Genomic DNA, 12,877 nt, shown 5'->3' on the forward strand with positions numbered 1-12,877 from the left:
AATCATATGAAAATATATCCGAGATATCCATTGCGGTTTGGGCTACATTGCTTGGGATCATAGCTACAATCCACACCATTCGTCTTATCATTTGGTTGGCGAGGAAGTTGTGGCGCAGGTTCAAGCATAAGGTCCCAAAAAACCTCAGGAACGTGATTGATAGTTTGGTGGATAGTTCGGGAGCACGTCACCGTACCAAAAAAATCTGAGGAGAATACGCCTGTCGTTTCCTTGTGTTGGAGCAACTACACTGGATTGCAAACGTAAACCATCTATTTAACGATGAAGAATGTGTTTAAGGAGAACCAGCAGGTTGTGTTTGCGAGTGAGCTAGCCAGTGTTTGTCTTAATTTATTTATGTTAGAATTTGTTAAGAGCAGGGACGGACCCAGGAATCTTAGCTCGTAGGGTCATAGTGTAAAAGTTCAATTTTTTTTTTTTAAAGATTAAAATAACATTGAAAATGAAATTATAGTACATTCATTCATAATTCATGTCCAAAACAACATTACAAATTACAATTGGCCACGACGAGGTTTCATATTTTGAAAACATAGCATTATAGCTTCATTTTCAATACAATCAAAAACATCATTCTCAATGTAAACAAGTAAGCTATCACTCAACCATTAATCTCCCATTTTGTTCCGAAGTGGACCCTTGATAATATTCATGACGGAAAATGCCCTCTCGACTGAAGCAGTTGCAACCAGTAAAACTAAAGCCAAGTAATAAGCAAATACACATAATTGAATGCTCGATGCATCCTTGTCTCCACCATTGTTTTTGCAAGACCACCAATCCCTTGCAATTTAGAGAACTCACTACTCGAATGCACATAATGAATATAAAGCTCAAGTTGATCTTCAAGTGCCAAAAGATCTCCATCTGAAAAGTCTTGAGGATAAAATTGAGCAAGACGAAGTAGCTTTTGTTTATCAAAAGCTACAAATAAATCGTTCTGACTCAAACATGCCAAACAAATAAGCAACTCAGTATTTACCTCATTAAAACGATCATCTAACTCTGTAAGTTGCTCATCAGTGACATAAATATAGAGCTCCACACGATAATAATGACGATTTGTCTTTATTCACTACAACAAAAGTGTCTTTTTATGATGCAAATTTAATGACGCATTGAAAATTCACATCATTAAATGTAATAAAATATGACGTGTTTTTAAAATGCGTCATTGAAGTGAGTTTATGACACTGTTATTATGACATTCGTTGGACGCATCATTAAAATCATTTTTAATGACGCTGGATGTGTGTCATTGATTCTAGTACATTAAGACGACGCCTATCATACGTCATTAACATTGTGAATTTAATGACGTCTTCTACATGTCATGAAGTACTTATACAACGACACAGGACCTGCGTCATAGATGTACCCTATATGACAACGCATGATCTGTGTCATAGATATACCCTTAAATTAACGACGTCTTCTACACGTCATGAAATACTTATATAAGATGACGCGGATTCTGCGTCATAGAGTTGACGGCGTCTATGCTTCGTCATAGATTTCTAAATTTTTTTCCCACAATTTTTTTTCGTGTGCCGCTCTTTTTTTCACCAAATTTAAGTTTGGTGCGTGTTATTCTCTCTCCGACCCCTAAACCCAAATCTTCTCTCATCTCTCTTCTATCTCAGACTGCAAGCCTCTCTCTCAAATCACTCTGAAAAATTCCAAACCCAAATTCAGAAAGCTCTCAACACTCTACACCAGCTTACCTTTCAAATTTTCTCTCACCTCAAATGTTTCAATTTAAACCTTCAAAAATTTCTATTCTTCCTCCAATTTCAATTCCAAAATCCCAATTTTAGTTCCAAAATGCTTCATCTTCAAGTATCTGATTCCCTCTCATTTTATCTCTCTTATTCCCATTTGAAGTTACAGTTCTTCATCTCATTCGAAGTCACAAATCTCCATCTGGTTGCACTGAGCCATGGTCGATGGTGGATGATTTTTCAGAAGGTTCAGTTGGGTTTGAAATTGGTGGTTCAATTTGGGTATGTTCAAGATTTTATTCTAAAATTCGTTTGATTGAAGACCAAGATTTTATCAAGGTATCATCTCCCTCTTATCCTTTTTGTTTTAATTTTGTTCATGCTATTGTGATTTTGTTTTGCTATTTTAATTTCTGTATTTTTTTATGGTGTTGGATTTGGCTGCTGAGTTCTGTACGCTACAGAGGTGCAGCCAGCTGCAGTAAGGGAGGCCTGCAAGACAGGTAAAACTTTAACTTGGTTTCTGATTAAGTGATCTGTGATATTGAATGAGATATTGGGTTTGCTCTGTTTTGGTTTTTTGTTTTGTTTTTTACATTAATTTGGTTTCTGGTTTGGCGGTGATTGCTTGATAGGCTTGAGATGAAGTATAAACTCAGATGAAAGTGAGATTCTTGTTTTCGATTTCTTGTCCCAGTTAAGTTTTCCATGAATTAATGTTTCAATTAATGTTTCAATTAATGTGTCAATTCTTTTGGTGTCTAAATTCTGAACCATAATACTGTGGGGTATCTGCCTATGGACAGTGAGTAGAGTTGCAGACGGTGATGGCTTCTTTATTCAAGGTAAAGTAGTCTTGGATTTTATTGATCTTCTTCTCAACTTGGACTTTAAATTTAGTACTAGTGTCAAGTTTCTGTTTGTCGGAGTGAAAAATCTAAGTCAATGCACTAGGTTTTTCTTTTCAGTTTGCATTGTAAACTTTCAATCACTATAAACTTTCAGTTTGCATTGGTAATATGAGGGCAGGAGATAATATTACTAGAAGAGAAGACAAGAAAAGAAACTCATGGTGGGTGAGAGATGGAAATTAGAAGTTAAGCCCCCACCCCTTTTAATTTCTTTTGTTTGAGAACTAGACAGTGCAATGTGCAAAAGGGAATGTTTAAGTTCTATCTTCTCTTTTCTTTGCTGTCGAGTCAAATATGTCGTAGTTTCCATTTTATTTATTTATTTTTATAAATACTTTAAGTGCGATTGTTTTGGAGTTTCTGGAGAAGCTGTGTAGAGCAGTGGCACACTGCCGGGACATATATTGTCAATCAAATGTGTGGATGCTAGAGAAGTTCTGAAAAATGTTTAAAAAGATTTGTTCATAGTAATTACTTAACCATATTTCTTGTTCAAGTACCCTGTGCTATTCATGTGCAGTGAATTTTTTTTAGAACTGAGTGGGATTTATTCATTATGATTTCTTAGATTCATTTTACTCTATTTTCATAATCGTTTCTGTTATAGAAAAAAAGGGAACTCCAGTGGCCATATTGTACATCTGTGCATTTCCAGATTATTGTATGCTTCTTCAAGTCTCACTTTGAAATACTGATGAAAATACAGCTTATCCTCTGTGATCCAACATGCATTTTATAACTGTGTTATTCCTCTCTGCAATTACCGTATCTTTCATCATTTTCTTTTTTCATTAGGATCAATCGAAGCTTTCACAATATCGGGATAGAAGATTTACTGGATCACAGGAGGAATTTGAACAAGCACTCCTGGCATCAACGACTGTTTATATTGGGAATATGTCATTCTACACAACAGAAGAGCAAGTTGCTGGAGAGATAAAGAAGATAATTATGGGCTTGAATAATTTTGTTTTGTCCTGTAAGCTTCATTCTTCGTATTTTTAACTTCTTGAAAGGGAAACGGTTTAGTGGGATTGGATAAAGACAATTTTAATGTACTAGAATCATTTTGAATAATAGAAATATAATTTAGAGTACTTTGCCTTTGTGTCTATATTTTTGCTTTTATATATTAATTTCTTTTTGCATAATTAAAATGATGAGATATATATATATATATATATACAGATTAAGAATTTTTAATTCAAAAAATTAAAGAATTTCAACGAAGTCTAGATTGTGTCATGAAAAATATTTCAATGACGTCTCAGCAATGTCGTTAAGTTCAATGGCGCTTAGTCCATGACATGAAATAGACGTCGTGTTTTGAAAAAGATTCCACGACACGCTACCCGTGTCATTGAAACCCCATCCCATTACGCGGAACAGACGTCGTGTTTATTAAAAGTTTCCACGACATACTATCCGCGTCATTGAAATCCTATTCCATGACGAGGAATAGACGTCGTGCTTTGAAAAAGTTTCCACGACACGCTATCCGCGTTATTGAAACCCCATTTCATGACCCGGAACAGACGTCATGCTTTGAAAAAGTTTCCATGATCCCCCCTTTCGACGATGTGGGTTACGACGCTTGATCCGTGTCATAAAATGCCTTCAATGACGCAAATCAGACGTCATAGAAGGGTTTTTGTGTTGTAGTGATTGGAGCATTACGCCTTGACCTCCCTGGAAGTACGAATGCCTCATCCATGTTAGGAACATCAATATGATGTTTGTAACAAAATGAAGATACCTCATCAACCAATACATCAAACCCATTATTCCTCATCCAATGTAGCTTTTCCTTGCATGATTTCACTCAAACCATTACATTCACAATTTCTTGATCTTTCTTTTGCAATGCTTGTGACACATCATTTGTGAGTCCCAATATAGCTTTCATTAAGAATAGGTGAAACACAAACTCAAAAGTAAGCATTTCTCTTTGAATCTTATTTGCTTCACCGGCACTATCATTGGGATTATCATCAATAATCATTTGAAGCACATGAATCACAGATGAAAACATAGAAATGATGCTAATAATGGTACTGTAATGTGAGTTCCATCGTGTGTCACCGACACGTTTGAGACTTGTTTCTTGATGCAAACCTCGCCCCGTTATCAGACAATCATTTTCAAAAGCTATCACAAGCTCTTCTTGGAGTTGCGCTCTAAGTGCATCACACCGCTTACAAGATGCTCCAACATCGTTAACCACACTATTAGTGGTTGTGAAGAAAGAGGCAATATTAATATTCTTCTTTGCCACAACAACAAGTGCTAGTTGTAGTTAATGAGCAAAGAATTGAACATAGTATGCACAAGGTTGTTCTCTCAAAATCTTTGTTTTAAGGTCATTCAACTCATCTCTCATATTGCTAGCTCCATCATAACCTTGTCCTCGTAGCTTGGAAAAGCTCAAACCATTGGAAGAAAAGAATGTGTCAATGGCATCCTTTAGTGAACTTGAAGAGGTGTCGGTAACATGTTGAACCCCCACAAACCGTTCAATTACATGTCCATTGTCATCCACATAACGCAACACCATAGCCATTTGCTATTTCACTGAAATATCACGTGCTTCATTCACCAATATAGAAAAGAATCTATCTTTTAAACAACTCATGATAACATCAAGTGTTTCAAAGGCACATGCATTGACAATATCTTTATTGTTGTGAAAATGGACTAACACTTTCACCCTCCCCTAATGATCTTGTTGTTGATGGACTTTGTGACAAACACAATAATGGATGAATCACACACTCACACACTTGAGAAACCAACCAAGCACAAAGTGACACAAGAATTTATAGAGGTTCAGCAATTGCCTACATCCTCTTGGTGATCCCCTTGAGAAATTCACTAATGAAAGAATAAGTTACAACTTTGGTTTACACATAAACCCCCTTAGAACTCTATTCTCTCCCAAGCTCTCTTTTCTCTCTCACCCCTTGCTCAACACTTTGACGCACTTGTGAATACTCTCACAACCTTGGTGTTTCCCTCCTCGGTATCTAAACTCTCAAGACCCCAACTCAGCTCCTAACTTGAACTGATTGCTCTCCCTCACGTTCTCCCTTGGTGAGTTTAATCTCCTTTGGACACACTAGCTCCCAGCTACTTGACCACTCCTTGAGATTAACCACACTTAACTTCAACTTGCTTTCTCATCTTATAATGTCTTGCTTCATTCCCCATTACCTACACAAACCAATGGACAAGAGATAAGGCATCAGCTTGTCCTCCACGTTCCTTCCTTTAGTCACCCACTTAGACTAAAGGTTAGATCAAGTAGGTAATAAACTCCCACTCAGCCACCTCCCATTAAACCAAAAAATGGAGAGTGAATCCTTCAAAGCAAGACAACCAATTAGCAATGAGTGCTCTCCCAACTATCCAGCAGGTAGTCCACCTTCTTTTAACTCAGAAGTGACCCATTAAGCCCCTGCAATCTTGTGGAAAGCGATAGCCACCGAAAAAGTAGTTGAAAACACATAGGAAACCATCAGCACAGCACTGCGTGCGACCAGTCGCGGATACATTGCGACTGGTGGCGGATACATTGCGACCGGTCGCGGATACCATTTCTCCAGCTTTTCGATTCTGTGTAAAAATGACCGGTCGCTTTTCCCTTGCGACCGATCGCATCCTGAGATACTTGCATCCTTAAATGTGAGCCATTTCGCAACAATCTCCACCTTGGTGAACCATTTAATCACCCCGTGAACCATTGTTGACCTCTAGAACCTCTTCAACCTCTTAGAAATCGTTCTAGTAATTTCCAAGAGCTCCACCATGGCAATAAACCTCTTGCCTCAATGCACCTTTGGTGGAAGGTGCTCCACCCAAGCCTAAACTTGAGTAACCTGGACCTCTTGTGCAGAAGAGAGATCCCCCATGCCAAATTCATTGCTCCTTGCCTTCTTGGAACCTTGAATCTTGGACATGCTATGATATGCAAACCACATACCTCTCCTTTGTTCAATAAATCCCCACTTAGCCAACCTTGCTCTTGGATTTAAGAACATATCCCTTTTCACCAATGCACCTCTCCATCTTTCCCGCTTCATGCTCCCTATAGCACTCTGAAACGTGGCTGGAACTTCTTGGTCCATCCATCCAAAACCTAGGGAAGGTTTGATGGATTCCATGGGCCCGGACCTTGCAATTGATGATGGCTCCACCTCAAGTCCCCTTTGTGAGTTTGTTGTTGTTGCCCTCCTTCTTCAGCCCTTGTGTCAAGCTCCACCTCAAATGGAGTCTCATCCATGACCACCTTGGCAAGAAGCTTCTCTTCAACAACATCCTCCCCATCATCCCTTGTCTTGACTTCACTTTCTGCAGCTTTGAAATCAAGCACCTTTGATGATGAACCGTTAGTCATACAACCTTGACTAACCTTCCTTGCCCAACTCCTCTTGAGCAAACTTGTTGCTGCATTATGTTGGACCGGCTCCTTGACATTAAGACTTGTTGCTTGCTCTTCCTTGGTACAAATCTCTGCACCACCCAAGTGTTGTGAATTAGAACCAACTCACTGCCCTTTAGACCTTGTTGTTGATGGACTTTGGACAAGACTCAATGATGGATGAATCTTACACACACACAGAAAATAACTCAAGCACAAATGACACAAGTGTTTATAGAGGTTCAACAATTTGCCTACATCCTCTTTGGTGATCCCCTTGAGAAATTTCACTAATGAAGATAGGTTACAACTTTGGTTTACAAATAGAAACCCCCTTAGAACACTACCCTCACATTCTGTTTCTCTCACACCCTTGCTCACACCTGATACACTTGAGAACTCTCTCTTTTACTTGACTCACTAGTTTCCAGCTACTTCCCTTCCAACTCTCTCTAACTCTTGCACTGCAGACTTGCTCCCTCTTTCCTTTAATATATAAGCCTCTAGCCTTGAGAGGAGACCCTTGCTTTGTCTCCCACGTTCTGCCCTTGAATACCTGACATGGACCGCAGGTTAGGCCAGCCACAAGCTATGTATTTATGGCAACATGTCCAGCCACCCTATAAAGAACCATAGGGTGGCTACACCTTGGAACAAGTCAACAATCACCCTTCAATGCTCCCTCAAACCTCCCAACTGATTGCCAACCGTCTTCTGACTCAGAAGTGACCCCTAGGGTCCTTGCAAGTAGGTGGGAGGCGATAGCCCTTGAAAACAGAGTTGGAAACTCGAGAAAAAATGAAACAGCATTCTGGGCGACCGGTCGCGGATACCTTGAGGATACCTTGCGACCAGTCGCCCATATCCTGCGACCGATCGCTGGTCCAACACTTAGTATCTTTTATGCAAGCCAATTTTCCAACAATCTCCACCTTGGCGAGCCTAAAACTCCTTGTGGACATCATTGCCTTCTAGGACATCTGTAATGTCTTGAGAATCGTCCTGATAACTCTCAAGAACTCCACCTCAATCTTTAGCATGGAACAAGATTGAGCAAGCTCAAACAATGCTTGAACTTTGCTGTTGTGACTGGCTTTGTTAGACAATCCGAAGCGTTCTCCGTTGTATGAACCTTCCTTATCATGATGTCCCCATCGTTCACCCAATCCCTTATCCGGTGGTATCGAACATCAATGTGCTTGGATCTTCCATTGAACACTTGATTCTTCACTAAGTAGATAGCACTTTGACTATCACTTTGTATCACCACCATGTCTTGGGCAATCCCGAATTCCTTTGCCAATCTCTTCAGCCATACCGCTTCCTTAGAGATTTTAAATCATCAATCAAAGGCTCTAAGTAGACGTCTATATCATTTCCGGGCTGTTTAGGATCGGAAATCAGTAAGGTCAACATCATGAACTTCCGCTTCATGCATAGCCATGGTGGGAGATTATATGTAACTAACATAACTGGCCAACAACTGTATCTGCTACTTAAAGAACTGTGGGGATTGAATCCATCAGATGAGAGAGCCAATCTCAAGTTTCTTGGCTCATTACCAAAGTCGAGCCATTTTTCATCAACAAGTTTCTAAGACGGGGAATCCGCTGGATGAGACATATGACCGTCAATTGATTTTCTTGCAGCATGCCAAGTCAAACTCTTAGCTGTCTTATGTGATTGAAACATCCTTTTAAACCTTGGAATTGGAGGAAAATACCACACCACCTTCGCTGCCACACCCTCTTTCAAGAACCCATCTTTGGTTTCCTTCCACCTTGAGATACCACAAGTAGGACAATTAGTTGCATCCTCATACTTCTTCCGATACAAAATGCAGTCATTGGGACATGCGTGGATTTTCTCATAACTCATCCCTAAAGCAGACAAAGTCTTTTTTGCCTCGTACATAGAGGCAGGTAGTGTATTTCCTTTTGGAAGCAATTCTCCTTGAAGTATCAATAATTCTGTAAAGCAAACATCACTCATCCCATGTTTTGCTTTCAAATTATATAACTTCACCAAAGCCGACAACTTTGTGTACTTACTGCAACCAGGGTACAAGGGTTCATCGCCATCCCCAATCACATTGGCAAACTCATAAGGATCAGATCCAATATTGGCAAAATCATTATCATCCATCCCTAATTCTTCAGAAATATAACTGAACCTACTTTGCTCATCTTCTTCCACATTTATACTAGCATTGGTAGTCCATTCCCAAGGTTCTCCGTGCCATGTCCAAATCTTATAGCTTTGGTCAATTCCATTAAAGTATAAGTGTTCCCTTATAATTCCAACCCCAAACAATCGAATATTCCCACATTTAACACATGGACAGCGAATCTTAGTTGTATTTCCAAGATTTTCTGACACAAAATTCAAAAATCCTTCCACCCCTAACTCATATGCCTTTGATCTTATATCCGCATGCATCCATGACTTATCCATCTCACACTCTATAAAATCATATAAATATATATATATATATATATATATATATATATATATATATATTAAAGTGGAAAGACCATCAATGAAACACTACCTCATTCAAATAGCAGAGAACAAATTGAAAATAAAATATAAAAGATGAACAAGACGACGGTTTTTACAAAATAATCGTCGTTTAATATAAATTCAGACAACGGCATCTATAGTCGCCGTCGTCATTAAGATACCCAAACCCAGAAATTTGTACGGGGTTTTGGTAGCCTAAAGACGACGTTTAATGGAGAAACAGTCGTCTTTAGGCTACCAGAACCCTGGCTTAAAACGCAGACGACGGGAGTAAATGAATAACCGACGTATAATAAACATTTGGACGACGGTTCGATCCGTCAACCGTCGTCGTAGTTTAAAAAAAAAAAAACAGCTTAAATCCAACATCCCCATTCCTTTTCCAACACCCCATGGCCAAACAAACATAAAAGAACCCAAACAGAGAGTAATTATTACAAGAATGCAAACACCAAAACATAAAAGAACCCATAGCTACCAACGAAAACATTTATGGATTTAAGAAGAGATTAGGGTTAAAGGGACTAAGGTTGTACTTACATGGATATTGAGAGAGAGCTGCGAGAATATAACAACTGCTTGAGAGAGAGCTTGGAGAATCTACGTACCCAATGCTTTGAGAGAGAGCTGAGAGAATTAGGGTTAAAGGGACTAGAATCTACGTATTTACATGGATATTGAGAGAGAGCTTGGAGAATCTACCCAACGATTTGAGAGAGAGCGAAAACTTTCAGACAAATTTATGTTGAAGAGAGAGAATGAACTATTTGAGGGTTAAAGGGAAATTCTGAAAATTTTAGATCGCGGTCAAAACTTTTAAAGTACCGCGTTTTTCAACGACGACGGTCAACACTTATATGGACATCTAATTCTTACTTACGACGTCGGTTTATACACAATACCGACGTTGTAAACATAACGTACGTCGCTATTTAATAACCGACGTCGTATCCCCAATTCAATTATTCTTGGTTTATGTAGTTGACCAAAAACAGCGGGAGAAAACCGCCATCGTTTCAATAAACCCTAAACCCTAAACCCTAAATTCTACAATAATTTTAAAAAAATACACAAGTATGAGAAAAATGAACCGAAAATTGCTATGGACTCCTTACAACAATGCCTTCTATAATAGTAGGCTAAAATATGGATTTCATAATTTTGAATTTATGGGCACCAATGGATCACATAAACTTTAGGGTTATGTTATGTAAAGTATAAGGAGTAACGTGCTTTGTCTCTAAATTTGTTTGAATTTTGTTATCATTTGAACTTTGAAAACTAAAATTACATTTTTCAGGCCTTAACGGGCAAGATATTGTCTCAATGAGTGCATAGAATTTGTCGGTATATTTTTCGGATTTTGTTTTGAATATATTATTAATATTAGTAATTAAATACAATAAAAAAATATTTCTAAAATTATATTTTTTAAAGCTGTAGGATAGAGACAATATTTCAATGAGTTCTTGGTAGTTTTCAGTTTAATTTTTGGATTTAGTTTTGAATTTAATATGGAATCAAATAAAATATAAAAGTCATTAAAAATTAAATGAAAAATGACCTCTCCGACGTTGTATCCTTTTACAACGATGTTAAACATCACAAACTGACGTCATATAAATTTTAGACGTCGAAACGAATAGAAAACGACGTCAATTGTTTGGATAACCGACGTGGATTATTGTATTACCACGTCATCTTATTTTATATCACCGACGTTGTTTTTATATACAACGTCAAATTTTTAATAATAACCGCCTTTGTATATTATTAAGACGTCGATATGGTTATACTAACCGACGTAGTATATCGGTACAAAATTCATCTGTACAAGATGAATTAATTATAAACCGCCGTGTTTATGACTATTACATGTCGTTTTTAAGAATTGCCGTCGATGTTATATTTCCAGTTACAGCAAGACGACCATTGTGTACACATATGAGACGTGTAAATTAGAATCAGACGTCGGTTTTTGGGAACTAAACAAGTTTTTTTTTAAAATTTAATTTTTTTGATGGTTGTTCGATTGATTACAAGAAAAATATTTATGTACATTTTAAATAAACTAAAATAAACCTAAACATTGTTCATAAATATTTATGTACATCAATTATCCTTCGGTAATAAGTTGTTCACGAATTCTGCCCATTCATGCCTAACTTCGTCAATATCCTCTTGTTTATACTGAACTTTATCTTTTTTCTTTTCAAACTGCAAAATAAACAAAAAAACCAACGTGTTATAAAGATACAAACGACAGTTTTAAACAAAAATTTGACGTAGTAAAATAAAGAAAGTATATCTAAAATTTTGCATCACGTAATAGCTCTCATGAATCGCATCACGTAATAGCTACACTCTGCACTTGTTGGTTGTTCAGGAGTGCCGTGTAGATTTTTCCAAATGGCCTGCTGTTTACATGAATTTTTGTTTATATGAATGTCAAACATTTTAATTGACCTGTTACAAGAAAACAAAGGGTGTTAATGACAAAACAAAAAATTTAAATACAAATAGTAACCGTCGTGGTAAATCAGTCAAAACGACGGAGTTTTAAAAAAAATGACGTGATATTTTGTTTCAAACGGTGGTAAAAAATTAACATCGTTGTGTAACATTATAACGTCGGTAAGAGGAAAACGTTGTATAACAAAAAATTGAACAGAAAAAATTAAAACGTTCTTAAATAAAACCCAAACGACGTGGTAGTTAAATTAACACGACATTTTTAAGACAATACTGACGTAATAAATTATTTAACACGTCGGTAATAACTTACCGTCATTATATTGTCATGATAACGTCGGTATTCTTAAAAACCGTTGTATATTCAAATACTTTAAAGGAAAAAAAATCTTAGATCAGAAGAAATCAACTTACGTATTCACTATACTTTTCATGTCGTCGTCAACTAAGCGTTTTGGCAGTGAATAGGCAATCTCCGTTGCTGGTCTCACAATTACCATCACCCAAGCACCCCTACACGTAATGATCCATATAGGTTAAATAGTACTACAAAGAAAAATATTACAAGCTTAGGAAAATACTTTAAATACTAACCCTGGATTATAAGAGACCAAGAAAAATTGATTCCCATCTGCTGTTTTCAAGCGGTTTGACAGGTTTTTTGTTCTGTCTGATAGAGATCCAGATTGAGAGCTGACTAGCCCAGGGTCCACGAGGCCAACAAGGTTTACCATATTTGCCATTTTTAAATAGTCAAATAGGAACCTAAATATATGAAAGTAAATTAAATGAGATTTTAATTTAAAAGAAAG

At 37.4% G+C, this 12,877-nt stretch overlaps 1 long non-coding RNA gene and 1 pseudogene across 1 annotated transcript; one reads left to right on the plus strand and one right to left on the minus strand.

The window, feature by feature from the left end:
• Positions 1-629: 629 nt before the first annotated feature.
• LOC110757865 (uncharacterized) lies at positions 630-5,213 on the minus strand (annotated as a pseudogene).
• Positions 1,595-3,750, plus strand: LOC110757867 (uncharacterized). The gene is made up of 4 exons (XR_002526851.2): positions 1,595-2,245; positions 2,378-2,438; positions 2,549-2,587; positions 3,449-3,750. It is a non-coding gene; the product is annotated as an uncharacterized LOC110757867 (long non-coding RNA).
• Positions 5,214-12,877: the final 7,664 nt, after the last annotated feature.

Source organism: Prunus avium, chromosome 3 (genome assembly GCF_965620075.1).
Source record: "Prunus avium chromosome 3, drPruAviu1.hap1.1, whole genome shotgun sequence".
Taxonomy (NCBI): domain Eukaryota; kingdom Viridiplantae; phylum Streptophyta; class Magnoliopsida; order Rosales; family Rosaceae; genus Prunus; species Prunus avium.